Below are 22,339 nucleotides of genomic sequence, written 5' to 3'. Positions count from 1 at the left end.
ATGTGAAAAAGTAGCATAATTTACATATGACTTACAGTTTGTTGTAATAAATATCAAACATTCAATTTAATTGTGCATTATAGCTGTCACCTAGATGAACAATTACAGTTGTTTTTATGACTGTAAGTCATTCTCTTCAAATGCTACTGACGTTAGAAAAGTGTATAACAATATCACATGTAACTTTAGAGACCGGCCCTAAATTTGAGACTCTAGAAAGTCCAATGTCAAGACAACTTTATGCCTGTTTTATTTTCTTTAGTTTTCTTTTCTCTGTGCCGGATTGCTGATGTCCTATACCCAGGCATAGATGTCCATCCATCAATTACGAACATTCAGCCGCAAACATGAGGTGTGAGCGGTCGCGAGTGTGGATGGGAGAATGGCGCATGTTTTTTTTTTTGTTTGTTTTTTGAGCAACTGGGATAGTGCCCCCTCTGGGAGTTGGTGCCCTACGAAGACTGCATACTATGTTATACTGCATAATGTTAACAAATTAGACATTATTTTACAGTGTTACCAAATCCTTAAATAATGTATTAGTGTTTTGTAATGATTTTAATGACCTATAAGCATTTGTGAAATAGTTTTGCTTGCATTGCAGCTTTATCTGTCAGTTGAAGAGTTTTACTGTTACATCCATGAGATTAATAAATGTCATGTCACGTCACAGGTTGTCATAGGTCAGTATCAAATGAGTTTGAAATTATTTTTTGCAGCACAAATTAGGGTTCTTAGGATGTTTTTAAATCCCTAAAACTGTCAGAAAAGGATAAGGCCTAAGAGATTTCTTAACCTGTAATGTAAGGAAAAAACACCACCATTAGCAACAACAAAAACAATAACAATTTAAAATACAATTTTTTTTTCCTGATTATTAAAGGGATGATTAGGTCTCTCTCTCTCTCTCTCTGCCAGACAGCCCCTCCCTACAGTCCACACACACTGTCACAGTCACCAACCCCCTCACACTCCCCCTCCCTCTCCCCCTCCCTTCCCTCACACAGACAGGGTGGCCAGAGTGAGATCATGTCAGTTGAGAAGTCTGACAGTTTTTTAATTTTCTTTTATCCATACAGTGTTGTAAAGTCGTGAAACTATGCATATTTCCTCAGAATGATTTGATCTTTGTATAAAAAAATGCTTTGAAGTGTTTGGAAGCTGCAATTTAAACATACAAGACAATTAATGTTTCCCTTTTTACTGTCATTTCAAAAATTCACCACGACAAAACCGTTCAAGCTAACCAAAATTCGTTCGCAATTTAAGTTCCTCAATGGTTTTTCTTCATGTAGACAAAGTTTGGTGTGTATAGTGTACTTCCCCTGTGAGGAGTATGCATTAATTCACAACTGTAAAATCTCCAAAATACACATTCAAATCAAAATAGCCGACTTCCTGTTGATCGTAGCTTATGACTGTGAATTAGAAAGTTGTCCGTCTTGATTAGAACAATTTATGTACCAAGTTTTGTGTCTGTAGCTAAAACTAACCCCCCCACTTTTGACAAAAGGTGGCGCTATAGCGTGCCTCCTTCACGCCCTTTTAAAAGCTTTTGCCATTGTCTAGCTATCAATAATACCGATATGTATTTTGAGTTTCATGTAAGTCTGAGCTTGTTGTCTGCCTCAAACTCACCATAACAGAACATTCAAGTTTGACACGTTGCCATGGCAACGCCATATTAGATATCAATATCCCCACAACAGATTTACATCGGCCGTGTTTTGTCATTATTCTGATGAAGTTTTAAGGAAATCGAGTAAAAATAAGATGCTAAATTCAAAACATTTTGAAAATGACTCACTTCCTGCTGCCAGTTGGTGGCGCTATAACGTTGACTCTTAATAGTCACATATATACGATCTGTATCATACAACGAACAAACCAATGAAGTTTGATCAAATTCAGGAAATGTATGTGGACGTTATTAGACATTTCCTGTTTCTCATTTCTCGCCATAATTTCAACGCCTCACCACGGGCAAACCGTTCGAGATATCAAAAATCCCCTCGCAATTTTTCATCCCCAATGTCTTGAGATCATGTTCACCGAGTTTCGTGACGAACGGGTTGAAAACCTCAGAGGAGTATTTCAAATTCCAGAGCATGCTTTTTTTAAACAGCCCTGAATAGTTGACTTCCTGTTGGGCGGAGCCTAAGACATAAAGTGTGAAAGTTGTTCGGCTTAATGAGATCTATAAGTGTACCGAGTTTCATATAAATACATGCAAGTGTGTGTGAGCTATGGTTCAAGATTTCTGACTGTGTTCCAGGGGGCGCTGTAGAGTCCCTGTGCCACGCCCGGGTCCCAGCCTCTGCAGCGTCCTGATGGCCGCAGATTCCAATGTGTGTGCCAATTTTCAAGAGTTTTTGAGCATGTTAAGGCCCCTAAAAACCCCCGGAAGGTTTAATAAAAAATAAAAAAAATAATAATAAGAAGAATAATCCTTAGAAGAACAATAGGGCTCTTCGCCCCTTCGGGCTTGAGCCCTAATAATAAACGAAGCAGATACAATAGGGTCCTCACACCTTCGGTGCTCGGGCCCTAATAATCCTTAGGGGAACAATAGGGCTCTTCGCCCCTTCGGGCTTGAGCCCTAATAATCCTTAGGGGAACAATAGGGCCCTGCGCCCATTGGCTCGGGCCCTAAAAAATAAAAAAATAATAATCCTAAGGAAAACAATAGGGCTCTCGCCCTCCAGGCTTGAGCCCTAATAATCCTAAGGAAAACAATAGGGCTCTCGCCCTCCAGGCTTGAGCCCTAATTACAGAAATTAAATACAGATGTAATTACATGTAGTTTTTTTTCTAAATATAAGTACAATGTAAAAACATGTATGTACACAATAAGTACATTGTACTAAATTATTAATAAAAAATGTAAGTACATAGTAGTTAAGGCCACTTAATATAAAGTGGGTCCAATTGTTTTTTTGCATATTGAGCAGTAGGCTTCAAATACGATTTTAGCAAGCAACCTTAACTAAGCCCAAAATTCTGTTTTTTCAAGCCAAGTATCGTTAAACTTGCACTTCCCAATAGCTTAAAGGTAAAATCCGTTTTACGTCTATGGTGTAATCCAAGAGAAATTTGCGCCAATAACAGAAAGCTGATTGGCTGTTGCATGTTGATCTCATTTGTAGTCGTAATAGAGCATATTATTTTTGGACTTGCGAACAAAAGATCGACAACACCACAGGGAAGAAAATATTCTAAAGTGCTGCAGAAGCATTGAAATGAGCATTAGAGGTAGCGCTACATGGACAAAGGAAAATTAAGACCTGTTTACAATTATTTAAGACCTACAACAGCGAATTTAAGACTTTTTAATACCTAAAATTTAGATTTTTTAATTTTTGACTTTTTAAGACTTTTTAATACCCCGCAGAAACTGTCTACTTTACCAGACAAATCTTATGTTAAATATTTGTGTATGTAAATTGTTTGACAGTCTTAATGACTGTTTGTCCCTAATGTCTGATAATGATTCACAGGAACGTGTCCTCGTCCCACTTTTGATTTCATTCTTCTCCTTGATGTTGGATGAAACCATTGACACATGAATAATTATCTGTATTATTGTCAATGTTTTCATCCAACATGCTCATTATGCAGATTAATGTGTTATGTTTCCATTATCATTCAGACAATGTTTTGATTATTAGCGGCAATATCAAGGTGAATTAAATTAAAAATGCTCATTTGAATGTGATTCAACAAAACCTGGTTTTCACCTTTTTTTTCTTCAGGGTTTTTATTGATCGAGGAAATGGCACGTGGACAAGAAGGTGAGAAACCTTCAGTGTTTTAACACTTTTGTTCTGTTTTGTCTGTTAAATGGTCAGATGTAAAAGCTCTGATGCAGTTTGATGACCAGTTTTATAGTATTTCTATTGTTATAGTTCCCTAATACTGGATAGACTCAGAAAGTCCGAAAATTAACTTGTTATTAACCGGCAATATTTCCCTCAAAATTGGATCTTTCAGGAACAGCCTTTACAATTTTTTTTAATGTCAGATTATTCTGCTCTTTGTAGAATATAACATACCAAACCCATCATGATATATCGGCCAATATTAGTAATATAGTAAGTAACAAATGATTGTTATCCAAAATAATAATTACAAAAAAATGCTCACTATCATTCTTTTACCTTTGCGTTTTAAATTCTTGTCGCTGTTTTACATCCTTAACCCTTAATTTCTGACTCTGTGTGGACATGTTGCTGATAAAGAGTTTGGTAAAAGTCTTCTGCAGTAGTAGATGACTTCTTATTGACCTTTATCCATTAAATTTTTCCAGAGAATGCAGCACTATGGGGCAAAACTAGTCAGTCATCAACTTACGCAGGCTCTGTACCTGAATATGCTCTTGATGGGTTGTTAAAGAGCTGGACCCACACTAATGAAGAGACCAACCCGTGGTGGAGAGTGGATCTACTGAAAGTATACAGAGTGAACAGAGTCACCATCACTAATAGAAATACTAATGCTGAAAGAATAAATGGAGCGGAGATTCGTATCGGGAATTTTCTTGATATTTATATCAATACCAAGTGAGGATTTCTTTCTTATGATTTGATTTCTGTGGCTGAAGTGAAGGATGAACAGAAATGGATAAAAGATAATTTTTATGTCTGTAGATGTGGTGTGATTTCTACTCTTGGAGCCGGTGCCACGGCCACTTTCTCATGCGGTGGGATGGTGGGACGTTATATGGTTGTCTATATTCCTGGAAATCAGAAGATTCTTAGTATTGTTGAAGCTGGAGTCTATGGGACTTTGGCAGGTAATTTGTTGTTGTAGAACACTATATTGAATGCAATAAATACTTACTTAGAAACTTACTTTAAACACATAGTTCAAAAAAATCACACTCGTCCTTCCACACCACCATTATAGTATTCATGCTTTATTGGAATCTTATGTACAGATGATTCTGATAAACGCGGGGCTTAAGCATATTATGCTAACCACAAAGTGGGTAAAATATTAATATGGGAATTAAAACAATTCTGTTGATTTATCATGTTAAACAGTCCACATTTCAAGTGATCAGTCAACTTTCTTTTTATTCCAAATGGTTGTTATTGAAGATATTGGTTATATTTCCACCAGGTTGTTGGTACTAATGATGTAATGATTTTCTATGGACGTCTAATTATTTTGTGTATAGTTGTGAAGAACGTTGTTAGATAAAAAAATGATTGTATTTGTAGTTCTGTTTAGTAACAGTAGAGTAGTTGGTGCACAAATTACATGTTTCACCATCATCTCCTCCACTGTTGTTCTCAAATCTTATTTGAACTGTGCATAAACATGGGTCATGACCGATTTTTATTAATTTTCCAGGAAATCGGGCAGTGGGAGGAGCCACTATGCAGTCGTCAACATCTGCAGACTGGTTTGCTGAAAAGGCCATTGATGGTAATCGAGGTCTCCAGCAGTTGAATACGGGATGTTCCTCAACACTTAATGAGACTAACCCATGGTGGAGGCTGGATCTGCATGATGTCTACAGAGTTAGTGAAGTGGTCATCACTAATAGAAAAAACTGTTGTGCAGAATGGATAAACGGAGCAGAGATTCACATCGGAAACTCTTTGGAGAACAATGGTACCAGCAATCCCATGTGAGAAACTTGAGGTTGAAAGAGCACTATAAATGAAGCACAATTAAGGACTGAAACAGATATGACAGTATTTTTTATATCCCTTGTGTTTCTCTTTCTGTAGATGTGCTGTTATTCCTGATATTCCAGCAGGAAAGTCCAACAACTACTCGTGTAATAGATTGGAGGGACGTTATGTGATTATTCATATTCCTGGAGACTGGAAGATTCTTACTCTTTGTGAGGTTGAAGTCTACGGGTATTTGGCAGGTAATTCATTGTTGTAAAGCATTATATTCAACATTCTACATTAATATATAATTCATGTAATAACATGTCATATTTAAAACGTACCATAAAAGAACACAAAATCATAATTTTCATAATTTGGTTTGGTGAGGGTAGTTGATGCAGTAATAACACCCTTCACCTCCAGTCACATTTCCTCAATAATCTTTTCCATGCTGCAAACTTTGTGCATCAAGACAAGTCATGACATTTTTATCATACATTTTTTAGAAAATCTGGCAGTAGATGGAGCTGCTATACAGTCGTCAACATCTGCGGACTGGTTTGCTGAAAAGGCCATTGATCGAGGTCTCCAGCAGTTGTATAATAGATGCTCCTCAACTATTCCTGAGAATAACCCGTGGTGGAGGCTGGATCTGCGTCATATCTACAGAGTTAGTAAAGTGGTCATCACTAATAGAAAAGACTGCTGTGCAGAACGAATAAACGGAACAGAGATTCGTATCGGAAACTCTTTGGAGAATAATGGCACCAACAATCCCATGTGAGAAACTTAAGGTTGAAAGAGCATGAGACGTTGAGCACAAATCTGAAGGATTAATGCAGATATGACAGTATTGTAATATCCCTCATCTCTTGCGGTCTGTAGATGTGCTGTTATTCCTGCTATTCCAGCAGGTGAGTCCTATAGCTACTCATGTGATGGGATGGAGGGACGTTACGTGAATCTGATCATTCCTGGAGACATGAAGACTCTCACTCTGTGTGAGGTGAAGGTCTATGGAGAAGGTATATATCTTTAAAATTGGTTTATAATTAGGGCTGGGACTTTAACACGTTAATTGAGATTAATTAATTACACAAAAAATAACGCGTTAATTAAGATTAATTAATTACAGAAAAAAAATTCCCGCATTTTTAATAACTTATTTTTGCACCGCGGAACGTTTCTCACTGGATGAGTTTCAGTGGACCGATTATACTGAAGCACCAACTAGCGTTCGCATATCACCGCAGCACATGATCGAACCTCAAGTATCACCTCAACGCAAAACATATAGCAGCTAGCGTGGACTTTACACTTTATGTTGAACTATGTATTATTTTGTTGTTGCAACTGGCAGTTTATGTTGAACTCTTTATTGTTTTGGCCAAGGTTATTGAGAGTTGGACTTAGTATTTTATGGCCTCTGAAGCAACAGAGAGAGGTTTTCTGATAGTCAGGGTTTCCAATGTTCTGAATGTAATTGACAGTATTGTGTATTACTTAAACACTTTACAGAAGGTTCCAGCACCTATAAGCTACCTGAATTTCTGAAATGTACTATTTCTAAATTGTTTCTAAATATGCTATTGCTACACTTATTGGCAAAAATTGCACTGGTCTGCTAGACTTGGTTGAACAAAAATAAACACTATTTTGTTGCTTAAGCTTATGTATTCAGTCATTATTCAATGGTATACTATAAATCCATGTGAAAAAAAAAATTACTTCTCACTGTTCTCAGGTGAAATATTTATATGCGATTAAAATGCGATTAATTCCGATTAATTAATTACAAAGCCTCTAATTAATTAGATTTTTTTTTTTAATCGAGTCCCGGCCCTATTTATAATATATAATGTGTTCACACCATCAAATTTTTGTTAACATGACGCAGTAAGGAGAGTGGATAAGTTTTAATAAATGCAAGCTCATTTTTAATGTGCAAACCATATTTCTAAAGATTTTTTCAATGAATTTCTTTATATATATATATATATATATATATATATATATATATATATATATATATATATATATATATATATATATATATATATATATATATATGAATATATTTTTCTAGGTCCCTTTTTAAAAAGATCATTTATAAAACTGATGTTTGACTCCAGCAAAGATTTGACCGACTCTACAATGAGAGAAAGCATTCTGAAACAGGTGAGAAAATAGTAACAAGTTTTGAGGAAACAAACACTAATTGCATTGTTAAATATTATGCCCTGAATTTATTAAAAACTAAATCAGCTTTTGTGCTCCTTTCATTTGCAAAGAAAGAACTGGTTTATATTATGATATAAAGTTAACTGACAGGAGCCAATCACCTATTGATTATCCAGTCAAACTTTACAATATACTCACATTTTAAAGAGACATGATTTTACAAAAGTACTATTTGGGACATGACAGGAGAGGAAATGTCTTGTCATATTCTGATATAATCAATTTAGTATGAATTTTATTTCCAGTTGGGATCTGCTCTGGCTGATAGAGGATTCACAGACCTGACATTGAGTTGGTCTCAAACCCCTTAAGAGAAAGTGATGCGGAAAGTGAATGCTGGCAAAAGTGAGTTTGTTCTCACATCTGTATAATAACATCTTAGTTACATATGGTAATCCTCCTTCCCTGAAGGAGGGAACAGAAACGCCACGTTGGATGACCAATGAATGGGGATCTTGCTTAGAGAGACCAATCCACTTTGAGTGTAAACTAAACGAGTCAATGCACATTGGCATGCGATTATTGCATCCAGTTGTCGCTGATCACATGGCATATGTAACCGAGACATACCCTTTCAGCCGGTCACTCTCGACATCACGTTGGATAACCGACGAATTGGGATCCCTACCAAAGGGCAATAGCTACTGCCCCTTCCAGTGTCCTGTGGAAGCCTCCTGTGCCCCTATTTTTTAGCACAGGCCAGGGCTTACCATAAAAAGATTGCTATTGCTGCTATGGCACTACCCACTCAGTAGGACTGGATAACACTGGGAAAACGTACCTGTATCACGTGGGGCAGGAACGTTGCAGAAGCCCCATCCTTACAGAAGGAGGTTTCAGAAACACTTACACATATGAACAACCGTTTAGCCGCAAATGGAAGATTAGAGGTGATTTTAACCCTCTTGGAAAAATAGCAAAAATTTGATGGGGAAACAGAGCTCTGAGACTATACCACGGATTTTACACATATTGGATCCACTTAGGTCTCTACATATGGATACTAGCCCTCTACGGTGCATTGAGTGAGGGCCTGTTGCCAGATGCTTCTCCACGTCTGGCTGCCGAGGGGACAGAAGAGCTCGACAGGGCCTACGATATGGACTCTCTGGAGCGGTTTTAGCAAGCCGATCCGAAGCCGGGGCCTCTCAATGCTACTACCCGTTTCAATTGAGAACACAGGATACCCGCTCCACACAAAGTCTATAGAATTTAGCTAACGTGTTGGGGTCACCCAGTCCGCAGCTTTAGATACCTGCCAGTGAGGTGCCACGAGCCAGCGCCAAGGATGATGCAACACTTCTAGTTGAGTGAGGTCGCAACCTAAATGGGCCTTATAAGCCAGGGTGATGGCATCCACTATTCAGTGGGCCATCCTCTGCTTAGAGACGGCATTCTCAAAGCTAAGGCTGGGTCTGCCGCCTCTGGGGACAGCCCTAGCAGGTTCACCACTTGATCCCTGAAGGGAGTAGTAGAATCTTGGGGCACCTGGGAGTGAACTAGCCCGAACTCTAGGCACAATTCAATGACCCACAATGCGTGCGGGTCCCCTACCCTCTTGATGGAGGCCAATGCAAGCAGTAGAAAAGTTTTCAGTGACAGAAACTTTAGCTTGACTGTCTGCAAGGCTCAAATGGGTCCTGCTGTAGTGCTGTGAGCACAAGAGTCAGGTCCCAAAAGAGTATAGTGGGGGGCCGTTGAGGATTTAGCCTTCTCTCCCCCCTAAGGAACCTGATGATTAGGTCATGCTTCCCTAGCGACTTCCCTTCTACGGGGTAATGGTTTGCAGCAATAGCAGCAACAAATATTTATTTATTAGTTTAAAGTAATGTCTATGATAATGAAAGATTGTTACAATTGTGTGAAAAAAGTCACAATGCGTAAAAGGATTTGTTTTGTTTATTTTTTTTCACATGATTTGAAATCAAAATAATGAACAATTGTTGCGTCTTTGGCCTAAACAGGACTGCAACAGCAGTTTTTGGCCTAAACAGCTCTGTTTAGGGCCTAAACGAATCAGTAGCGGACTGCAAACAAGTCCGTGCTGCTCCCTGTGTTCGCACAACTGATCCTGAGACTTAGCCAGTATGACCTAGTCATTGAGGTAGATGAGAATGTGAATGCCTCCGCAACTTTCGTGAAGATACGGGGTGACAGGGACTGCCCAAAGGGCAGGACCTTGTACTGATATGCCCGTCCTTCGAACGCAAACCGCAGGAATGGCCTGTGGTGCGGAAGGATTGACACATGGAAGTACGCTTCTTTCAGGTTAATCACCACAAACCAATCTCGGGGACGGATGCATATGCACTTCTGCATGAGCATCTTGAATGTGAATCTTGTGAAGGGCCCCATTCAAGACGCGCAAATCCAAGATTGGTCTCAACCCACTGCCTTTTTTGGGCATAATGAAGTCTGGGACTGTCCAAGAAGCCTGTCTTGTCCATCTTGCGCATGTCAGCCAGACACACCATAGTGGACCACCATAGTGGACACTGGACCACCATAGTGAACATTGCACAGCCCAAAGACCGAGCAGTGACCTTCATTGCTCGTAGTGCAAGATCAGTAGCAGTACAGAGTTCTTTGACAACTTCTGGGTTGTGACCACCCTCATGCAGGTCCTTTCGTGCCTTGGGCTGATGAACATGCAACAACACCATGGCGTGTAGGGCAGAGGCAGCTTCTCTGCAAGCCACATAAGCACTGCCGATCAGGGCAGACGAGTACCTACAGCCCCAGGAGTGGAGTGACACCATGGCCCGCCAGGTGGCAGTGGAATTTGGATATAATCACATCGTAACCAACCAAGTTACGTTCAACCAAGTTTCTGCATTTCTTACACAGAACAACCTCCTTGACAGCAACCAATCTGGCTTCAGATGTGGACATTCAGCTGAGACTGCCTTGCTCTCAGTTGTTGAAGCTCTAAGACTGTCAAGTGCGGAATCCAAGTCTTCAGTACTTATCCTGCTTGATCTGTCCACTGCTTTTGACATTGTGCAATTATGCGTGAAATATATATATATATATATATATATATATATATATATATATATATATATATATATATATATATATATATATATATATATATAGATTAGATTAGATTAGATTCAACTTTATTGTCACTGCACATATAGGTACAAGGCAACGAAATGCAGTTAGCATCTAACCAGAAGTGCAATAAGCAGTAAGTACAGAATAAAGGTCTATAATATGTACAATAACTATACAGGTAAGTATTATGGACATAATTTACAGATATTAAATACTATAAGCACGATATACAGATAGGTGTACTATGAACATACTATACAGATAGGCTATGTAAAAGTGTATGTACACTATAGGCAGAACTATGAACATAATTTACAGTATTGCAATGGACAGTAAAGTGCATAGAAAAAATATTTCAATGTGCAAATGGATTATACAGTGTTCCTGGATGAACAGGCAGTAGTGCAAGTAATAACAAGTTACTTTTTGCTTGTTGTGAGTAAATAAATAAATCAGAATGTTGAAGAGGGGGAGGAGCCTATGTGTGGTGTGGGGGGTGTTGAGGGGTGTCAGAGGGCAGAGTTCAGCAAGGAGACAGCTTTAGGGAAAAAGCTGTTCCTGAATCTTGTGGTCCTTGTCCGGAGGCTCCCGAAACGCCTCCCGGAGGGGAGGAGGTTAAACAGTTCGTGGTCAGGGTGAGAGGAGTCCTTGAGAATGCTGCGAGCTCGACGTAGACAGCGTTTCCTCTGGATGTCCTCAAGAGCAGGAAGTGGTGTCCCTGTGATTCGTTGGGCAGTTTTCACCACCCTCTGCAGTGTATATATTAGGGATGTCAACGATTAATCGATGATCGATTAATTGTCGATAAGAGATGCAATCGATTAAGGCTATCGATGGTCGGTTAACCGATTCAATGTTGGGCTGCGTGCGGCTCATGCGCACTCAACACGTGCGAGCGGCTGTGAGTGACGGTGACGATATATAAAAGCATCATCATTCATTCACAATGTACAAATTAAGCTTTTAGTGTGATTTAAACTTTAAAGTACATTAAAATAGAAACAACATAAAAGTTCTTCAACATTAAATGCAATAGAAATGTAGTTACTAATCATTTCATCAGATAACTGTTTTATATCGTGCGCTTTGCAGGGCTGCGGGACACAGTGACAGGACAGGTAGTCTATTCATTCCTACAACTTGTTAATTCATTCCTACGAATTATTAATGTGGCAATTGTCCATGTTTCATTAATTTTGTTCCCTAAATAACCCATGATTTAAGTGAAATAAGGGAACAAATTAATAAATCGAACGAATTCTTAATTCATGAAATCTTTAATTTCCCTTCCCATGTTTACCACAGTAAGAGATGCGAAAACAGTTATTAAAAGCGAAAGATAATAAAATAAACCTGGGAAATTAGAGGGTTAGACTATGAAGATTTAGGAAAAGAAACAATCCCTAAATATACTGAATTTGTGGAAATTCGTGACCAACCGGCAAACCAGAACAAAGCCGCGTAAATGAAGACTATGGGGTCCAAAAGCATGGTCGCGATCTAACATTTTCCAGTTAACCTATTATTCCTCTAATAAACAAAGCTTTTATACCACACTTGTCATAATCAGATCTTATCATTTCTAAATAAATAATTGCTGGATTCAAAACAGCGATTAATAGGCGCTGTGACCGACACATTCCTGGAGCATTCAGTTTAAATAGACCATAGTATACCGGTCCACTCTGCTGTTATGCCAAGGACGTTTTTGCTCATATGAAGAGGATCATCTTTTCCGTCTATATGCGAATGCGTGTTAAGTACAAGCCTAGTTTACATTATAAATAATAGTTTAACATTCAAATACATTGCGAATATGGAAACATTTCGATTTGTGCCGAATGAGACATGAGCAATAACCTCCAAATAAATCTAGCCTAAGCCGCGCTCGCTCATCCTCGTCTGCACGCATGCACTGTCACGATCTAATGCGCTGTATGCCGGATTTTTAAAAATCTGACATTTTCTAGGACAGAATCCAGCAGGATCAAATTAATGTGAGCAACTGTGTTTTGGTGCAGCAGCGCCGATGTAGTTCACTTAATGTGCAGCGCAGTCACACGCGCTCCACATTTCGGATAATTTTATACAATAATGTCAGTTGAAAACATTGCAATTGTGCTTTAAAATACAACAACGAGCACCACAAAACCATTTAAAGATGCGTGTTCAGCGTTCTCCGTGCGGGATTGGAAACTGTCAACAAAGTAAAATGACATCAAAAGTATGGCGCGCTCTCTTCATTTTATCAAATGATCATAATCGCATCTATTAATTTTATAATCCTGCTACTAGCATTTTATTCAGACTAAAACCTCTTTAATTCAAGTGAGAAAGCGTTTTGTGTGTGTGTGTGGCTTTTGCACATCCTGTCATACCGCTGACTGCGTGCCTACAATAGACGCATTTTGCAGTATTATGGTTAACGATTAATCGATTAATTGATCGTTAATTTAAACGACGATCGATCATGGAAATAATTGAAATTTGACATCCCTAGTATATATATATATATTAGGGGTGTAACGATACGCGTTATTCGTATTGAACCGTTCGATACGAGGCTTTCGGTTCGGTACGTGGTACGTATTATGTACCGAACGGTTCGTTGGACAGTAACCAAAACGACATAACAGGCAACGCCCCTGACACCCCCGAAGAAAAAAAAACACCAACTTATATGTTTATGTTAGGCTACTCAGTCTGGCGCTCGCTCACTCAGTACGCGCTGAGTGAGCGAGCAGTTCATGCACGGTACACGGTGGCCAATGCGTTTAACAGACCAAAAAAAGAAGATCCTCCAATAACCAACAGGTCTGGTGTTTGGGTGCACTTTGGATTCCCTGTAAGCTATGGTGATGGCAAGAGAGCGCATCTACATGACAATAGGGTACACCAGCGAAAGAAAAAAAAAACACCAGCGGGAATACTTGAAACAATTCAACTCATTTACGCCGACATCACCTTAGTGTGTCAGTATCTGGGAAAAGACGAAAAAAAGGAGAAACATACACGCAACAAACTATCCTCGCAGCATTTAGACAGACATTTCCAAAGGATTCAAACAGGGCAAAAGACATCACCGTGGCGATTCGAAGGCTTCATTTACGTTATAGACGCGGATATGAGACCTTATTAATTCTACCATTCATTCTATCATCATCATTATAGCTTACAGGGAATCCAAAGTGCACCCAAACACCAGACCTGTTGGTTATTGGAGGATCTTCTTTTTCTGGTCTGTTAAACGCATTAGCCATTTTGCAGCGAGCCTTCAGCGCGTACTGAGTGAGCGAGCACCTATAGTGGAAAACGCAGGTTTTAAGAACATGCTTTATGTAATTGAGCCCCGTTACAATATTCCTTCACGAGCCCATTTCAGCCAGACCATAATTCCTGCTTTGTTCCAAAAAACATAAGCCCTATAGAGAACCAATTGAGTAAAAACACACTCAATATAAAGAGTTATAGAGTTCCATATAAAAAGTTACATCTTTGTATTTGTTCATAACTACTACAACAATATAACATTTACTATTTTTTTTATAAGGATCTGTTTTTGTTTTATACAGTATGCTGCTAAGAAAACACCATAGAAGATGGGTAAATAATAGCTCCATCATTGTTCAATGTAAAAAAAAAACATACTTTGTTAGTTTTAATAAATAAAACATTTTTTAAAAAAATCAAGGAAATTTATCTGCCAATTTTTTCATTTTGCTGTATCTAAAACGTACCGAACCGAACCGAACCGTGACACCAGTGTATCGTACCGAACCGTGAATTTTGTGAACCGTTACACCCCTAATTGGGGGGGGGGGGGTTCTGGCAGTGAAAGGTGCCATCCACAACCCTAGTGAGCTCATCATGCCCCTCTGGGAAGAAAGGCACTGGAGTGGTGCCCCAAGAATGAGCAACAGCCACTCCGAGAAACCAACTGTCCAGCCTCGAGGGTTTGGGATGCTGTGGAGGTTTCCACTCGAGCACGACGCTCTAGGCAGCCCAGGAAATCATAGCTATCATTCCGGATCCAAATCCTCTCCAGAAAAGTCTGGCTCACACCTCCAATGCAGCGATCGACATTTGATCATCGGGGGGAACCAGTGGCTGTGAAGAGCTGGTGGCAGGAGGAGCCTAGACCTGGGCAGCAGCATGGGCACCCCTGCCCCTTTGCAGGATATTAAGTCTGGTACCCAATTCTGAGACAGTAATTTTCCTGCAATTTTCAGCATGCTAAATGCCCAGACGCAAATGTGACCATCACCAGGCACCAGGTAAAGACCGCATCCAGAAATGCATGGATGAAAAGACATGTCTTCAAAAAGATGTTCCACTCGTGAATGCTGTTTTAGAACTGCTCTTTTATTGTGCTGCAGCTCACAGGGGAGATAGCGGCTGCAACACAAACGGGGTAGTGCAGCCTGATGTGTGCAACAAACTTGACATGAGAAGAATTACTGCCATACCACCAGCACAGGAGCTTCCTAAGAGTGAGCTTGTACTCGAACTTGTCATTTCATTTGAAGCAGAAGATCAGGAGCAGAACGATGAGACCGCTCGGCTCAGAAAAGCTGAATATGCACTGCACCGGCTGCCAACTTAAACTAACGTTGTGATCAGTGACAGCTGGATACAATAATCACATGCCAATGTGCATTGGTTCAATTAGTTTACACTCAAAGTGGATTGGTCTCTCTCTCTGGTCTCTCGGGAGCCCAATTCATCTGTCATCCGACGTGATGTTGAGAGTGACCGACTGAAAGGGAACTTATGACATATGTTGCACAAATAGGAATGTTCATAAAATTATAATTGTAAAAGCAAAAATTTTTCATTTGCAGGTTGCTGTGATACAAGAAGAACGCCCTGGAAATCAACAGTCTTTGACAAACTAAATTCCCATTCATATTAAATTTATTCATAATTTATTACATTCATAAAACCAGGTAATTCTAAATAAAAAGTCAGAATTGTGAGAAGTCGCAATTATCTTATTTTTTTTATTCAGTGGTGGAAAGGGCTTCTATAAGATTTACTTGTTTACAAAGTAGAAACAAAAACTTGTAAAAAACTCTTGTGCTTCATTGTTACTCTTTATTTAAATCTTGTAGAACTTAACATTTTGTATAATTGTGTAATGTCATCAAAGCATTAGAAAATATAAAGGCTATATAGAATAGGTGTTGGTAACCTACGGCACGCAGAGGGATAATTGCTTACACGCGAGCAATAGCGAAGACTGCATACTGACGTACATTTTGAGATAATAACTTCTCATAGTCACACAGCCTGTTACGAGCTGTACATACTATTACATTATGATAATTAACTTTCGCTAGTTTACGGATGTGCACGAGACCACTGCACATACTACCCTGCTGAAAAAAACAGCATATTTTGGTTAGGTATGTTTTGACTCCGGGATGTTGGTTTAAGCTGGTCCTTTGCTGGTTTATGCTGCATGAACCAGTAAAGGACCAGCATAAACCAGCAAACGACCAGCATCCCAGTGTCAAAACATACCTAACCAAAATATGCTGTTTTTTTTCAGCAGGGTAGGCGCTTCAGATCAAAGCCTCAGTGGTCTAACAGCGCTCGTCAATGTCAAAATGACTGAGATGGCCGATCAAATCAACGTAGCCGGGATTCACTGTTGACAAGGAGAGTGTGACACATCAGTTTAACGTTAAAGAGAGCGAGGTGAGATGAAGTTGCAAATAATTTAATATTAGTCAACTTTTAACAATACATTTACGATATAAATGTTAAATGATTTACAGCTATATCCAGTGACTTAAGCTACTCTGATTTATTTTATTCATTTTGAGAGAGAGAGAGAGAGATGTATTAATTGTCTGCCTCTGTCTCGCTCTACAAACAATGAAGCTGAGTTTAATTACCTAAAAGCAATGAATTTTTCACCCCTCCTTGCTGAGAAATATGATGTATTGATTCAGTATCGATTAATAAATGTCGCTGACAACAGGTTTATGAGCTTCTGAATGTTGCACTTTGCACAGTGCGATCTCAGATCTGTGTACCAGTGGTGTGTGTAAATCAGGGTATTAATATAAACGGTGATTAAACTGAAGGATTTTAATGCACTGGGATTGTCACACACATATCTGTTATTCAAGAAACTTGTAAAGTTTAGTTTAGTCATAGTAAAAAACTATGAAAAAATATTCAGAAACTGTTAGCATTAAAATCAAATAAGCCTATTTTTTTTTTTTTTTTTTTTTTTATCATATCACTTAAAATATGTATGTCCTGTACAAAGTATCAAAGCATTAAAGGGGGGAGGGGGGTTACAGTTGTTAACCAGAAATGTTTTAAATGGTGCGTCATTCTGAAAAGGTTGCCGACCCCTGCTATAGATAATAATAAATATAATGAAAATGAGTTAATGTCAAATTCATATAACCCGCATAATAAAACATAATGTGATATTTTACTGGCATTAATATTTTATTTTGTTTTACCCCTCTGGGGTCTGAGGTGATTTTGGGGGTCTTGAGATGTTTTGACATGCCCTGACATTGTGCTTATATCAGCTACTTATAACATACTATTGGTCAACATGTAATTTTTTTTGTATTCAGCACAAACTATGCTAAAATAACATTACATTACATTACATTTACATTTATTCATTTAGCAGACACTTTTATCCAAAGCGACATACAGAAGAATACAGTGGAAGCAATCAAAAACAACAAAAAGAGCAATGATAAATAAGTGCTATAACAAGTCTCAGTTAGGTTAACACAGTACACGTAGCATGGGTTTTAACTAATATAATAAATAAAAAGAAAACAGATAGAATAAAAAATAAAAGAATAGAGCAAGCTAGTTAGAGGTTAGATTTTTTAAAGAATAGAATTAGAATAGTGAGTGTTAAAGTTAGAGGGTCAAATAAAGATGGAAGAGATGTGTTTTAAGCCGATTCTTGAAGATGGCTAAGGACTCAGCTGCTGGGATTGAGTTGGGGAGTTCATTCCACCAGAAGGGAACATTTAATTTAAAAGTCCATAAAAGTGACTTTGTGCTTCTTTGGGATGGCACAATCAAGCGACGTTCACTTGCAGAATGCAAGCTTCTAGAGGGCACATAAGTCTGAAGTAACAAATTTAGGTAAATGGGTGCAGAGCCAGTGGTAGTTTTGTAGACAAACATCAATGCCTTGAATTTTATGCGAGCAGATATTGGAAGCCAGTGCAAACTGATAAACAGAGGTGTGACGTGTATTCTTTTTGGCTCATTAAAGATTTATCTTGCTGCCGCGTTCTGAATTAATTGTAAAGGTTTGATAGAATTGGCTGGAAGACCTGCCAAGAGGGCATTGCAATAGTCCAGCCTGGACAGAACAAGAGCTTGAACAAGGAGTTGTGCAGCATGTTCCCAAAGAAAGGGCTTGATCTTCTTGATGTTGAATAAAGCAAATATGCAGGATCGGACAGTTTTAGCAATGTGGTCTGAGAAAGTCAGCTGATCATCAATCATAACTCCAAGGCTTCTAGCTGTTTTTGAAGGAGTTATGGTTTATGTGCCTAACTTGATGGTGAAATTGTGATGAAACGATGGGTTTGCTGGAATCACAAGCAGTTCTGTCTTGGCAAGGTTGAGTTGAAGGTGATGGTCCATCATCCAGGAAGAAATGTAAGTTAGACAAGCTGAGATGCGAATAGCTACCGTCGGATCATCAGGATGGAATGAGAGGTAGAGTTGAGTGTCATCAGCATAGCAGTGGTATGAAAAGCCATGTTTCTGAATGACAGAACCTAATGATGCCATGTAGACAGAGAAGAGTGGTCCAAGAACTGAGCCCTGAGGCACCCCAGTAGTTAGATGTTGAGACTTGGACACCTCACCTCTCCAAGATACTTTGAAGGACCTATTTGATAGGTAAGACTCAAACCATTGAAGTGCGGTTCCTGAGATGCCTTTCGCCAGTAGCGTTGATAGGAGGATCTGGTGGTTAATCGTGTCAAAAGCAGCGGACAGATCAAGCAGGATAAGTACTGAAGATTTGGATTCTGCTCTTGCCAGTCTTAGAGCTTCAACAACTGAGAGCAAGGCCGTCTCAGTTGAATGTCCACTTCTGAAGCCAGATTGGTTGCTGTCAAGGAGATTGTTGTGTGTGAGAAATGTAGAGACTTGTTGAACACAGCTCGTTCAAGTGTTTTTGCAATAAAAGGAAGAAGGGAAACTGGTCTGTAGCTCTCTAAAAGAGATGGGTTGAGGTTGGGTTTCTTAAGTAAGGTTTCTTGACACTTCTGCCTCAGAGAGTGAAGAGAAGGATGTAAATGAGTGTAAGTTTGCTGGTGATATGAGCTTGACTGATTGTGGTATGGAAAATTGTGCACTAATGTGTTTAATTTTATTAATGAAAAACGTTGCAAAGTCGTCAGCTATTAGAGATGAAGCAGGAGGAGGAGGAGGAGGACAAAGAAGTATGGAAAATGTTTTAAAAAGCATGCGAGAGTTAGATGAATTGTTAATTTTGTTTTGGTAGTATGTCCTTTTAGCAGAGGAGACATTAGCAGAGAAAGAAGATAGGAATGTGGATAACATGTGGGCAAGACTGATCTACATCTTTGCATTTTTTAGAAATGCACGGTAAGTAAGTTCTGGGGGAAAAATGTAGCTGAAATAAGGCCATAAAACAAGTCAAGTTTATCTTGGGCCTCCGCCCATTTATCAAAATTACCATATTCACCATACATGCTAAATGACATGCAAAAATCATCCATTTTGGCTAATCAAGTCAAGTCACCTTTATTCAAATAGCGCTTTTAACAAAATACATTGCGTCAAAGCAACTGAACAACATTCATAATAAAATACAAAATGTTTTCAATTGCTGTGCAACTTTCACTGAGCTACTATGGTTACTAATGTTTTGTGTGTGTTTGTGTGCATGATGTGTGTGGGTTTGTGTGCATCAATTAAGGCAGCACATTATTACAGAATGGTGATTAAACAACCTTGGAACTACCTGTACATTAAACGGTTTTACTGCATACCTGCCAGCCAATCAGAATCCAGTATTCAGACAGACCATGGAATAGATAGCATGAAAACATCAACACGCCATAAAATTTTTTTAATACAATGAAGAATTCACGTTAAACATATTTAGCTATGGCTCAAACTTTCAAAAATTTACAAAAGGAAGCTTGTTCATTGTGAAATGAGAAAACAAAAGTTGTGAAAACCATTGTGACACTTCATGGTTCTCAAACATTTGTTGAGCATTCCATAAATAATATAATTATTAATAATTTAAGGGGAACTGACTGATGATAATCAGTGTGACACCGGTTACTTCACCTTCAAACATGTCTCATAAAAGAAAAGCCCTAGCATTATTGGCTTGATATTTGTATTCCCTAGTTTTCAAACGTTTGGAATAAAGAAGTTTCCTATGCCGAGGGTGTGTTTTTTAGTAAAGTAGAACAAAAACAGTAATGATAATAATAATAATACATTGTAATACATTTTAACAGTGGTTTATTGAAAAACTTTTGTTAAACACTTGTCTCTTGACATACTGTATGACATACCTGTATTATAGTTGGCTGTGCTTTCCACCGCAGGGTATTATTATTATTTTTAATTTTAACCCATTTGCATTCAAACATCGCTGACGGCCCCAGTTTATTATTGTTTCACTTTCACAGCACATTAAACATCACTCTTTTACTTGATCTGGACAAACTGTGCATCAATTGAAAGTTTAAAGACTCTAGCTTTGATATTTTACCAATATTTTGATAAAACATTGTTGCAGTGACAGTTATTTAGTAATTTATGTCAGGAGTGCAAAATAATAAATCCGTATTATGCCACATTTTTAATAGAAATTCACCACTCATTCATATTCAGTCACGTCAGCAGCGGTTTATTTGTGTTCACATAGACTCACTGAACAGCGTTAATAAGGATTTATAGACCAAAGATGCATATCTGCGGAGATATATGGATATATTTACTGATGTTTACTTCATATTTCTTCAGACAGAATCATAATTTCTATTCATTTTCCACTGATTTACGCGATCTGATGATAAATAGCCTCTCCCAGCGATCTGTGTGTGTGTGTGCAGACCCGTGTGCTCGTGGCTCACCCTTACGAAAAATAACCATGGTTTTATTATAGTAAAACTGTAGTAACCCATGGTTTTTTGGCATATTGACTGCCATTTGTAAAACCACAGATTTACTACAAATACCATGGTTAAACTATGGTTAATATAGCAAAACCATGGTTAATTTGTGGTTACCATGGTTTAACTACAGTAACCATGTTTTTTTGGTTTTATTTGTAGTAAAACCATGGTTAATTTTCCTAAGGGCAGATGGACTCTGATTGGTCCTTCGCCTTGTCAATCTTTAGAGTGTCATAACTGGACACCGCCAGATGCTTTCTGTACACTTCCTGGGTGATATGTGACCAATACAAAACTGATACACCTCTGTACACATGAAATATCCGAATAATAAACCCACGATTACCATAGTAAAGCTTGGTATGATATTTTCTTTATATCTTGGGCGTTTTTATATATAAAATTGCAAATGTACATCTGAAATGCTAACTTGTGCAGCGATTTAAAAGGCTACAAATAGCATATTTTTACAACAGTTAACGACCAAATTCCACCCCTGATCGCAAAAGGATGTTATTACAAACACTCGATCGGAGTTTAAAGTGACTTGTGAAAGTGTACTAATAATTTCATAAATGGTCTGATGTAGCTTGATGCTAATGCTAGCTCTAATGCTACCAAAGGTGCAATAAAAGCAAAAGAATAATGATAAAAGAATAATGCGGATAAAGTTTCATACCTGGCGGAGGTTTGAAAGACTCATTTGGTGAGAACAATATAATCATGAATCGGGGAGTTTTTAAAGCTAACACACGTATAGAGAGCACACAGGAGTGTTTACATGTGAGATCTTACAGAGATGGCAAGTGCCATAATTTAATCTGATTAGCCTTCTCTAAAAACACACGTGACATGGCCTTAGAAAATATTTAATAAAATTCACAGTTTTACAGATTAGATTATGAAATTTCTATTGAAGTTTTGAAAGACTTGTGGCCTTAGCTATATTGTATTTCTAAACTCATATCCTTCATCAACAATTTTGTTTTTATACATTTAAAAAATGTTTTTAATATTTTTATTTTTATGTTTGAGCTTATCTCTATTATCATAACAGTTTGAGTGAATCTGATTCCTGAACAGTAAACTTTTAAGTGTCAGCTTTGTGAACAAATCGAGCATTGCATTAGTTTAGTCAGGTCATGTTAGTCACGCTTGCATCAGCTGACAGTCAGCTGTTCCTGACGTGTACCAATCCAGTCTTGACACCTATCGAGCCTGTCCTCCAACAAAAAAATG

At 38.4% G+C, this 22,339-nt stretch overlaps 1 pseudogene; it reads left to right on the top strand.

Annotated features, from left to right (window-relative positions):
* The first annotated feature begins 3,772 nt into the window (after nucleotides 1–3,772).
* LOC127956927 (uncharacterized) lies at nucleotides 3,773–8,991 on the top strand (annotated as a pseudogene).
* Nucleotides 8,992–22,339: the final 13,348 nt, after the last annotated feature.

This window comes from Carassius gibelio, chromosome A3 (assembly GCF_023724105.1).
Source record: "Carassius gibelio isolate Cgi1373 ecotype wild population from Czech Republic chromosome A3, carGib1.2-hapl.c, whole genome shotgun sequence".
Lineage (NCBI taxonomy): Eukaryota > Metazoa > Chordata > Actinopteri > Cypriniformes > Cyprinidae > Carassius > Carassius gibelio.
Note: the sequence above shows the minus strand (reverse complement) of the source record. Positions and strands in the feature narration are given on the sequence as shown.